Consider the following 11797-nt stretch of genomic DNA (forward strand, 5'->3'; position numbering starts at 1 on the left):
ATAGGGGGAGATATGGGGAGGATATATGGAGTAATAGGAGGAGATATAGGGAGGATATATGGAGTAATAGGAGGAGATATGGGGAGGATATATGGAGTAATAGGAGGAGATATGGGAAGGATATGTTAGCGTGGCTGGTCTGGAGCCGGAATCTACAGGAGTGGACCCTCTGTGCCGTGGCCCCGGGCGAGCTGCCAGGTGGAACCGACCCCTATACTGGGACCATTAGGAGCAGGCCCAGGGGTTCGAGTACCACGGTAGCCGGTACCGAGAGGGGCGGCTCAGGATGTGCTGGAGTAGGAGTGTGGGACTGAAGTGTAGATGACAGAACAGAGCTGGAATACAGGAGACAGGAGTAGAGTAAGACAGTAGACTGGAGCATGGAGGGATGGCTGGAGCTGGAACACAGGAGACAGGATTAGAGGAGGACGGAAGGACTGGAACAGGAACACTGGAGGCAGGACTGGAGCAGGATGGAACAGGAACATCGGAGGCAGGACTGGAGTAGGACGGCAGGATGGAACACAGATAGCCGGACTGCGAGGCTGCTGCAGGGAGCACACGAGAACGGGACTGTGAGACTGCAGAGAGCACACGAAGAAGCGAGGCCCAGTGTGTAGGGAAACACAACGATCTGGCGCCTACCTCAGGGAGAAGCGGCCTGATATGCCCCTGTCTGGTCTGCCATTGATCAGGGGGTGCTTCCGGGTCAGGGCATAGCCGGAGCACAAGAAGCAGAAGGGAGGCGCGGCCTAAGGCGCATGCGCATTGCATGAAAAGACGCCGTCGGCCGTGCGCCTGTCAGAGGTGACCGCCGTGGCTGTCGGGCGGCGAGGGGCTGTGGCGTGGGAGCGATGGCCGGGTGAGTATGCAGAGACGGCGTGGGAGCGGAGGCCGGGTGAATATGTCGGAACGGCGTGACAGCATATATGGAGTAATAGGAGGAGATATGGGGTAAGAGGAGGAGATATAGGGAGGATATATGGGGTAATAGGAGATATTGGGAGGATATATGGAGTAACAGGAGGATATATGGGGTAATAGGGGGAGATATAGGGAGGATATATGGGGTAATAGGGGGAGATATAGGGAGGATATATGGAGTAATAGGAGGAGATATTGGGTAAGAGGAGGAGATATAGGGAGGATATATGGGGTAATAGGAGATATTGGGAGGATATATGGAGTAACAGGAGGATATATGGGGTAATAGGGGGAGATATAGGGAGGATATATGGGGTAATAGGGGGAGATATAGGGAGGATATATGGAGTAATAGGAGGAGATATGGGGTAAGAGGAGGAGATATAGGGAGGATATATGGGGTAATAGGAGATATTGGGAGGATATATGGAGTAACAGGAGGATATATGGGGTAATAGGGGGAGATATAGGGAGGATATATGGGGTAATAGGGGGAGATATAGGGAGGATATATGGAGTAATAGGAGGAGATATAGGGGGATATATGGAGTAATAGGAGGAGATATAGAGGGGGATATATGGAGTAATAGGAGGAGATATAGGGAGGATATATGGGTTAATAGGAGATATGGGGAGGATATATGGAGTAATAGGATGAGATATAGGGGGAGGATATATGGAGTAATGGGCCCCGGGCGAGCTGCCAGGTGGAACCGACCCCTATACAGGGACCGTTAGGAGCAGGCCCAGGGGTTCGGGTACCACGATAGCCGGTACCGAAAGGGGAGGCTCAGGATGGACTGGAGTAGGAGTGTGGGACTGAAGTGTAGATGACCGAGCAGAGCTGGAACACATGAGACAGGAGTAGAGTAAGACAGTAGACTGGAACGTGGAGGGATGGCTGGAGCAGGAACACAGGAGACAAGATTAGAGGAGGACGGCAGGACTGGAGCAGGATGGAACAGGAACACCGGAGGCAAGACTGGAGTAGGACGGCAGGACTGTAATCAGGATGGAACACGGATAGACGGACTGCGAGGCTGCTGCAGGGAGCACACGAGAACAGGACTGTGAGACTGCAGAGAGCACACGAAGAAGCGAGGCCCAGTGTGCTAGGAAACACAACGATCAGGCGCCTCCCTCAGGGGGAAGCAGCCTGATATGCTCCTGTCTGGTCTGCCATTGATCAGGGGGTGCTTCCGGGTTAGGGCATAGCCAGAGCACAAGAAGCAGAAGGGAGGTGCGGCCGCGGCCTATGGCGCATATGTGGCGCCCCTGAGGCTCAGTCGCTACAGAGATACTGCACCTTCTAAGGTGTAGTGCCCCATCGCCTAGGTAAGTTGGGAAATCCTTTCCACACTGCAACATCTGCATCCCACACACAGGATAGTTCAGTAGGTCCACCTAGCAGCTTCAGGCTGGGGGTAGCAGAGCACCCTTAGTGGAACCCTGCTTCGTAACGAGATGTGCTGGGAGGTGGGTGGAGTTAGTATAAAAGAGGGGGAAAGTTTAGAATTACAGGTCAGTCTGACGGGAGGTCAGGCCAGAGGAGTTCAGTTCTGAAGTTAGTTTGAGTTCAGTTTGAGCTCAGTTTAGAAAGAGTGCTGCAGCTGCCTCAGTGATCTGAGCCAGCTGGCACGGGAAAGAGAAGAGAAGGAGAAAGACGTAGACCTGCAACCTAAGCTTCCATAAGAGAGAGGAGGAACAGCGCGGAACGAAGGAGTAGGAGAATAGAGAGGAGTTGTGGGTTGAGAGAGTACCCTGCCTATAGGTTCTCAGCGCAAGGCCGGGGCCCGGTCCCCGAGGTTGTATGGACACATGGTTCTGCAGCAGACATCGGTGGAGTAGTTGGCTGTAAATGCACAACACAACAGCAACCGATTAGCGAGCCAGGACTCTTCGAGGAGTCCCCGATAGAGGCTACAGCTGTCTGTCATACAAGTAGAGTTGTTAGGAACATCTGACAGGAGGAACGTCAGAGTAACCACGGTACAGGAGCTCTTCACACTAAAGGCGCAATAGAGGAGTCGTTCAGGAAAGGCATATGTTGGCGGAGTGTTGGAGAGGAGAACCCTGACTTGTCCGGGAGGTTGATTGAGTCTCTACCCCGGAGGACACGGCACGGAGGCAGGCACCAGTGGGTACCACGAACTGTGAGTAAAGCTTTGAAACTGCAAGCCCTGGCGTCCTCCATTCATTCGCCGCTAACACCTTCAGCACCGCTACATCTGGGTACCAGCATCTATCCCATTCTGCGCCTCTCCTCATCCATTGCACCTACACTGCCCTGGGACTACAGCTTCACCTGTGGGGAGCTACACCATCTTTGCTGCACCACACCATCAGTCCCAGCGGATCTGCATGCAGCGTTGGCTGAACATCTTATTTGCCAAACACCACGGGTGGCATCACGAACTATCCATATAAACTATACTATTAATATCACCGCCATTGATACTGGGCACCCAGGGCACGGACCGGGTCACTGCTGCTGTGACACATCCCCCTGACACCGGCCCGGTACCGGGTACCCCGCTGCCCTGGGTGTGAGGGGCGACCCAATTTTGGTGTCACAAACAGGATGACGAGACCCGATGCCATTGGGTTCTGTGCGCCTGAAATTTGTGAGACTTTGTGCTTTTGAAAATGTGCAGGAGACCACATTTAATAGACTGTAAAATGGACATTAGAAATGGCCGCTGGCGCGGAGAAGAAGGGCGTGAAGAGATGGGAGGTCCTAAGAAAAGACCGCGAAGAGTATTGGGCCTTCCCTGCCTGAATTACTATGTGACTGATACATGGCCCACCCCCCGAGGGGTTCGTATACTGGCTTGGTATGGGGGCGCTGGAAGAAGTCGCCGCCCCCGGAAGGAGGGGCAGAAGAAGCCAGTGGCGGGAAAGGGGCCGAGGCAGGAAGAAGAACGGCATTTTGGAGAGTGAGGGAAGGAGGCCTGCGGGGAAGCGGATCTCCCTGGCGCCATGACTGACGCCTCCAACCCGAACTATGAGGTGAACCGCCGGCATTTGGAGGAAGAAATAGTCACGCTGACCACCCTGCTGAGGCAGGAGGCCTTGGGGAGATCCCCGGAGGGGCCTACACCTGCGGTACCCGCGACACCGGTACCCGCCGCTGCTGCACCGGATCTTTTCCTGGCAGACCCCACGGAGTTTGGAGCCGCTGCCATGCCACCAGCAGTGTACTCTGTCCCTTCTTTGCCGCTGATATCGGAGGAGTTGTACACAGCCCAGGGAGCTGAAGCGGAGGAAGAGGAGCTCCTGCTTGGACCTAGCGCAGCGGCGCAGGTCCTGCCAGCAACCCCCGCGGAACAGGAGCTGCTATTGGCTCCACCGCCGTCCCCGTTGTCTCACCGGACAGCGCCTATTGCTACCACGCCTGCACCGGAGCCGAGGCCGCACCGTTAGGAACTCCCAGGTATATATCCCAGCCTTCCTAATGGGTTGATGGGGAGGAGGAGGAGGACCATGCTGGTGGGAGTACGGTTGTGCCGGCGTGCCCGATCCGACATCTACAGGCTCGAGGGGGATCTGGATCGTTTTGGGACGGTGATTTCGGGAATCCTTCACTGCCCAGTCCCCAGGTAGTTGCTTGTCAGCGACACCAAGATGTAGAAGCCCTAGGAGCTAGACCTCGTACCAGAGCAAAGGAGTCATCTATTGTGGAAGAGCAGTTGATGGGCATTGAGATACATCATGGGTTCCATTTGCCACATCTTCAAGGTCCTTTAGAGAGAAACCAAAATCAGGATGAGGACAGTTCCAGTTCTTCCAGAACCCCAGGAGAGAACCACAATTAAGAAACACTTTTCAAATCTCGTTACCCAGGAGGGTTTGGTTGCACCAGTTGTGCCTTGTTTTGCCTATCATGTTTTTTTTTTTTTTTTCTGGTAGCACTTTTGTTGCCCTGTTTTTGATTGGCAGAGTTTTCCCAATTTGAACTAGCGATCATGAACTTGGAGTGATCCAAAAACTTTTATTGTAGATAGTTGCACCTCTTTAGGTGCCCTTTCTTGGTTTTACATATAAAGACACTTTGCGAAGATAATGTTTTTGCATGGACACTTTTCAAAGATGATGTCTACCTCAAAGGACACTGCAAGAAATCCCGGCTGGGAGCGGTGTCCAGCACCTTACAAGAATAACTGTTGAATGTTTTACTGTGAAGTATTTGATAATGTTTTATAAGAGTAGTAGTAACTGAGAAATGGCTTTTATAGAAGAATTAGGAATGTCTGATGTAGAAATGAGTGATATGAATAAAGACTTGAAAGAAGACAGGTGACAGACCAGGTATTTGCGGTCAGTGTCTTGCGTCTATAAGAGACAGTGAAAGTAGAAAAGTAAATGTGTACTAGAGAAGGAAAATGAGACAGTGAAAATGTGTTACAGAGAATAGCACTTTGAATTGAGAATTGTACTTAGAATTAAAAATTATAGATAGGATTTAAGATAGAATTGTTTGTAACGTTCAAGATGAGTACCTCCAATACTAGGAAGATTAGTATAAGAAATGTTTATGCATTACAAAATTTTTGTATGTTTTCTTTGCTGTCTGCTTTGTTATCTTGCAGCCCGCGGACGTGCTGTGTTTAACGGGGGGTATGTGGTGCCCCTGAGGCTCAGTCGCCACAGAGGTACTGCACCTTCTCCTAAGGTGTAGTGCCCCATCGCCTAGGTAAGTTGGGAAATCTTTTCCACACTCCAACATCTGCATCCCACACATAGGATAGTTCAGTAGGTCCACCTAGCAGCTTCAGGCTGGGGGTAGCAGAGCACCCTTCATGGAACCCTGCTTCGTAACACGAGATGTGCTGGGAGGTGGGTGAAGTTAGTATAAAAGAGGGGGAAAGTTTAGAATTACAGGTCAGTCTGACGGGGGTCAGGCGAGAGGAGTTCAGCTCTGAAGTTAGTTTGAGTTCAGTTTAGAAAGAGTGCTGCAACTGCCTCAGTGATCTGAGCCAGCTGGCACGGGAAAGAGAAGAGAAGGAGAAAGACGTAGACCTGCAACCTAAGCTTCCATAAGAGAAGAAACAGCGCTGAACGAAGGAGTAGGAGAACAGAGAGGAGTTGTGGGTTGGAAGAGGAACCCTGCCTATAGGTTCTCAGCGCAAGGCCGGGGCCCGGTCCCCGAGGTTGTATGGACACTTATGGTTCTGCAGCAGACACCAGTGGAGTAGTTGGCTGTAAATGCACTACTCCCATCCAAGACTTGGGTCACAACAGCAACCGATTAGCGAGCCAGGACTCTGCGAGGAGTCCCCGATAGAGGCTACAGCTGTCTGTCATACAAGTAAAGTTGTTAGGAACATCTGACAGGAGGAACTTCAGAGTAACCACGGTACTGGAGCTCTTCACACTAAAGGCGCAATAGAGGAGTCGTTCAGGAAAGGCATATGTTGGCGGAGTGTTGGAGAGGAGAACCCTGACTTGCCCGGGAGGTTGATTGAGTCTCTACCCCGGAGGACATGGCACGGAGGCAGGCACCAGTGGGTACCACGAACTGTGAGTAAAGCTTTGAAACTGCAAGCCCTGGTGTCCTCCATTCATTCGCCGCTAACACCTTCAGCACCGCTACATCTGGGTACCAGCATCTATCCCATTCTACGCTTCTCATCTATTGCACCTACACTGCCCTGGGACTACAGCTCCACCTGTGGGGAGCTACACCATCTTTGCTGCACCACACCATCAGTCCCAGCGGATCTGCATGCAGCGTTGGCTCAACATCTTATTTGCCAAACACCACGGGTGGCGTCACAAGCTATTCATATAAACTATTACACCATTATCATCACCGCCATTGATATTGGGCGCCCAGAGCCACGGACCGGGTCACCGCTGCTGTGACACATCCCCCCTGACACCGGCCCGGTACCGGGTACCCCGCTGCCCTGGGTGTGAGGGGCGACCCACATGCGCATTGCATGAAAAGACGCCGTCGGTCACGCGCCTGTCAGAGGTGACCGCTGTGGCTGTCGGGAGGCGAGGGGCTGCGGCATGGGAGCGATGGTCGGGTGAGTATGTAGGCACGGCGTGACAGGATATATGGAGTAATAGGAGGAGATATAGGGGGATATATGGGGTAATAGGAGGAGACAGGGAGGATATATGGAGAAATAGGAGGAGATATGGGGTAATAGGGGGAGATATAGGGAGGATATATGGGGTAATAGGGGGAGATATAGGGAGGATATATGGGGTAATAGGGGGAGATATAGGGAGGATATATGGGGTAATAGGAGGAGACAGGGAGGATATATGGAGAAATAGGGGGAGATATAGGGAGGATATATGGGGTAACGGGGAGATATAGGGAGGATATATGGGGTAATAGGAGGAGATATAGGGAGGATATATGGGGTAATTGGGGGAGATATAGGGAGGATATACGGGGTAATAGGAGGATGTATAGTGAGGATATATGGAGTAATAGGAGGAGACATGGAGTAATAGGAGGATATATAGAGTAATGGGAGGAGATATAGGGAGGATATATGGAGTAATAGAAGGAGATATAGGGGTGACATTTGGAGAACTAAGGGTGTGTGCACACGTTGCGCATTCTGCTGCGGATCCGCAGCGAATGTGGCCCTGCGGATCCGCAGCAATTTCTGCTGTGTTGTACAGTATCATTTTAGTCTGTGTAAATAGAAAAACGCAGTGCACACTTTGTGGAATTTTCGCAGGGGAAAACCGCAGGCTTGTGGTAGGGTCCCGGATTGGGGGGTGGTCCACTGCTTACCACGACCTGACGATGCAAAGACGAGACGGAGGCAGAATTCAGTTGTAACAGATCCGGGTTTATTGGCCGTCCTCCTGATGACCTTAGCCATGCACCGCAGTTCCTTTACAGCTCTCCATTTCCAGGCCCGGGTACCTTTTACATTTCCTTTACTCATGATGACGTCCCTCGCGGATCTTTCTCTGGGGCTGTCCTAGACCAATCTACCGCCAGCGCTTCACCTGCCCGAGGTCGTTGTCCAGACGGTACTTCCGGGGCCTCGTCTGTCCTGCGGTATGTCGTGTCAGGGCCTCCCCCCTGACTCTCTTCTCCTGTCAGTCCCCTGGTCGAGCTCTTCGCCGTTCCCCGTCTTCTGTCCTGAGTCTTCCTCTGCTGAGCTCCTCCCGGGACTAACCTCTCTGGAACCCCAACCAGTCCTATTTATCCCCTCTCTCACTGGGAATTCCCCTCCTGGGTTCCTATCTCCCCGCCCCCCATGACTAAGCAGTTTTTATAGCCGTAAGCTGATGTTAAGTCCTGAACTACACTCCCCCCTGCCATCTTGTGGTCAAATTTCAGTACTTCACTCCCTTTTCTGTCTCTCCCTGCTGTTACCTTTCAGTCATTGCCAATCTTCGTCTGTAGTGCACAAACCGTCCCCTCCTACTTCCAGTCAAGTCTGTCCGTCAAGTCACCTTCCCCACAGGCTAATCCATACTAAATCCGCAGATAAACAGCAGGTCTTCTTACCTGCGGATTTGGAAAAATCTGGGCGGAAAATTCCGCAGCAGAATCCGCATTGTGTGCACACACTCTAAAGTGCATCCAAGATCCTCCAAGGCTGTGATTCTATCTGTTACTACTTAATATTGTGACATTACCCATCACAGACTGGTCTTCTACAGTGGGAGGAATGGGATTTTGACATTGTATGATGCCATTACACAATATTTTTGTGGCAACATTAATAAATCAATGTACTGTTGTAATATTATTGAGGCAATATTAAACCCCAGTTTGGTGGTATTATGAGAGTGTTAGGCTATGTGCACACGTTGCAGATTTGTTGCGTTTCCGCATCTCTGTTTCCGCTCGCAAAAGCTCCAAAAACGCAATTGATTACTGAAGCAATGTTATTCAATGGCATTCCTGAAGTGTTGTGCACATGCTGCAGAAATCGCCATCCTTATTTGCAGCGTTTTATTTTCCTCAGCATGTCAATTCTTTTTGTGGATCTGCAGCCATTGATTTCCATTGAGTCAGGCCAATCCGCAGGTGTAAAAAGGTTTCAGATTTGCTGCCAAAAACGCTGCAGAAAAGGAAATGATGTCAGAAGGAGGAAGAGTGTGTGAGTGGAGAATATGTGCGTGTCTGTCTGTGGGTGTCTGTGTGTGGTAACACTACAGCTGGTACTGTTGGTCACAGCGCTGCGGAATCACGCTGGCAGATGTCAGCGTGATTCCGCAGCTGACTGTGACCCGCAGCATTGACCTGCGGTAAAAAAGCAGGAGTGGGCCGGTGAGACTACTGCTCCCATCGGGCTACGTCTATGCCGCTGACGGGAGAGTAGCATCATCTGCCGGCGACTGTGCTCACAGTTAAAAAAAAAAAAAATTAAATTAAATACATTCACATTAAAATAAAAACCCATTATACTCATCGCACACCAAATCACTGACACCCTCGTCGCCCAGGAAATATTTGCTCCCGCAGTGTATCACTGCGCTGCCTTTAGAATTTACCTGAGTTCATCTGCTCCGGTGCTCTGACTTACTGCACTGCTGCGTGGGAAAGTTCTCACGATATGACTGTTCTTCACGTGAGATTGTCGTGGGATACTCGGTAAATGGACTACGTCGTACAGGAAGTATTATGTTGGTTTATTATTTTTTGTTGTTGCAGGAGACGAGGTCGTCGGGGATTAGGCGTTCAGCAAGTATGGTTAATTTAGATTCAATAAAGGAGTCTGTGTGATTATTTCAAATAAAGGACATTATTCTGGCTGTGTATTTATTTACCATACAACTATAGGATTAGCAATGGATAGGTGTCTTATAGACGCTTCTCCATTACTAACCTGTGGGCTTGATGTCACCTGACAATACAAATGTGACATCAAGCCCACAAATATGAACCCCACTTGCCACCGCTACAGGGCAAGTGGGAAGAGTGAGGCTAAGTACCAGAACTGCCACATCTATAAGATGCGCCATTTATGGGGCGGCTGAGAGCTGATGTTTTTAGTCTGGGATGGGGCCAATATCAGCCTGCAGCTGTCTACCTAGCCTTTGTTGGTTCGATTTTATAGGAGGACCCCCATGTAAATTTTTTTCTGGGGGTTCCCCTGTAAATTAGTCAGTAAAGGCTAAGCAAACAGCTGTGAGCTGATATTAATAGCCTGGGAACCTTTATGGCTATTGGCTCCTCCCCACAATATAAACATAAGCCTTCAGCCGTCGGCTTTCCCTCTGCTGGCTATGAAAATTATGCGGGAGCCCACGCAATTTTAAAAAAAAATATTTTGAAAGATAGATTGTCATAAATTACCTGGGAGGATATATTTCTATATCCCACCACTGCCAATTTGTCACGAGTTACCAGGAAGGATATATTCGTATATCCCACCGCTCCCACCAATTGGTCACGTACCCGCTTCTCAGCTCGTGACTTGGAGTTGAGCCTGCAAGGGTTAATCTATCTCCTCTCACTCAGTCCAGTATTCAACCTCTGTCCTATGCTGCAATGGGAGCAGAAATCACACCCCGACACAGCCCACACACTGCCACCACTCGCCGAAAACACGGGCGATGAGTCACGGAAGTACTACCACTACTATGTGCCAATCACCAGGTGCACACACTCTAAGGCTATGGATTCTTTAGAGCAACAAGGTTCAGACTTATTAAAGTTTTAAGCTTTAATATAAAAGGTACAGTGCTTATGTAATAACGTGCAGGAGAGGTATATGTCACCACGGAGGAGGCGGACCAACAGTAAAAGGGGAGGTTTATTTACAGGGAAGAATACTGGTAAAACAGACAGTATAGAAGTGAATATGATGGGAACAGGTTATATCAACAACAGAGAGGCATATACGGTATGCATACAGTATAAAAGTTATTTTCCTTTAAGGCAAACTTATCAGTCCTCAGGGGTCTTGATTGGAGGGATCACTCTTGTCCAATGTTGGCACCGAGGCACCAGCGGTGCTTGCTGTCCTCTGTCTCCGGGGCCCTTAATGTAGTACAGCTGGGGTATGAGGGGTTAACGCGGGAGCCAAAGGGGTCTGAGGCTGACGGTATTCCCCTTTGCTCCAAGCCCTTCTCTCTGCTTAGGCAGCGGTGTTCTCCCACCAAGGTCAGGGGCTCTGCTACCAGTCACCGCGACCCTGTACGTAACACAGTCTCTCTGTACAGGTCACTGTCCCGTTACTACTCTTGGTCACAGGGGAGCGTCTCAGCAATTAGCCCGGTCTCTATGTGGGGCGACGTCTTACCAAGGAGGGGAGTCAGCAACCTTCCTAACAGTGCAGTCCCAGGCTTCACGTACTCACTGACCACCGCCTGTGCCCGCGGTCCCTCTGACTCCAGCGGTTGCACCCGTGTACTCTCTTCTCAGGTCTCTGCGCTGCTCTGAGGAAAGCGCGCGCAGTTTTCCCGCTCCCAGGCCTCCCCTCTTCCTGGCTGCAGTGCTGTCTGCTAAAGTGTCCCCCGGGGAACCTAACACCCTGATCAATGGTTCCGGGCACGAAGCTGGGAAGGCAACTCCCCTTCGCGCCTTCAGTGCTTCACCCCCTTACACTTACAATAAAAAGGATATAAAAAGTGACGTACAAATATTCAAAAATAGTGATAAAAGGGAGAAAACTTACAGAAATATCGAACTTTGCAGTCTGGTATTCTTGCCCCGAGGGAAGGGAAATATGAAATGGAGCACATCAGCTAGGCTGCCCCTCACCGTGAACCCTTTTTCTCTGTGTGTAGGCCTAATTTATAGATTTACTCAGGGATCAGGTTTCTAGCCCAGCCTCTCATGTTAATATTCTAATTGCTGGTTTGAGACTGGACCGTGGTTGTTTTACCAATGAATACATTATTTTCTTTGAACACTATTTATGTGATCTTTCTCATAGTG

This window comes from Dendrobates tinctorius, unplaced genomic scaffold (assembly GCF_039654945.1).
Source record: "Dendrobates tinctorius isolate UK_male_01 unplaced genomic scaffold, ASM3965494v1 ptg000099l, whole genome shotgun sequence".
NCBI classification, from domain to species: domain Eukaryota; kingdom Metazoa; phylum Chordata; class Amphibia; order Anura; family Dendrobatidae; genus Dendrobates; species Dendrobates tinctorius.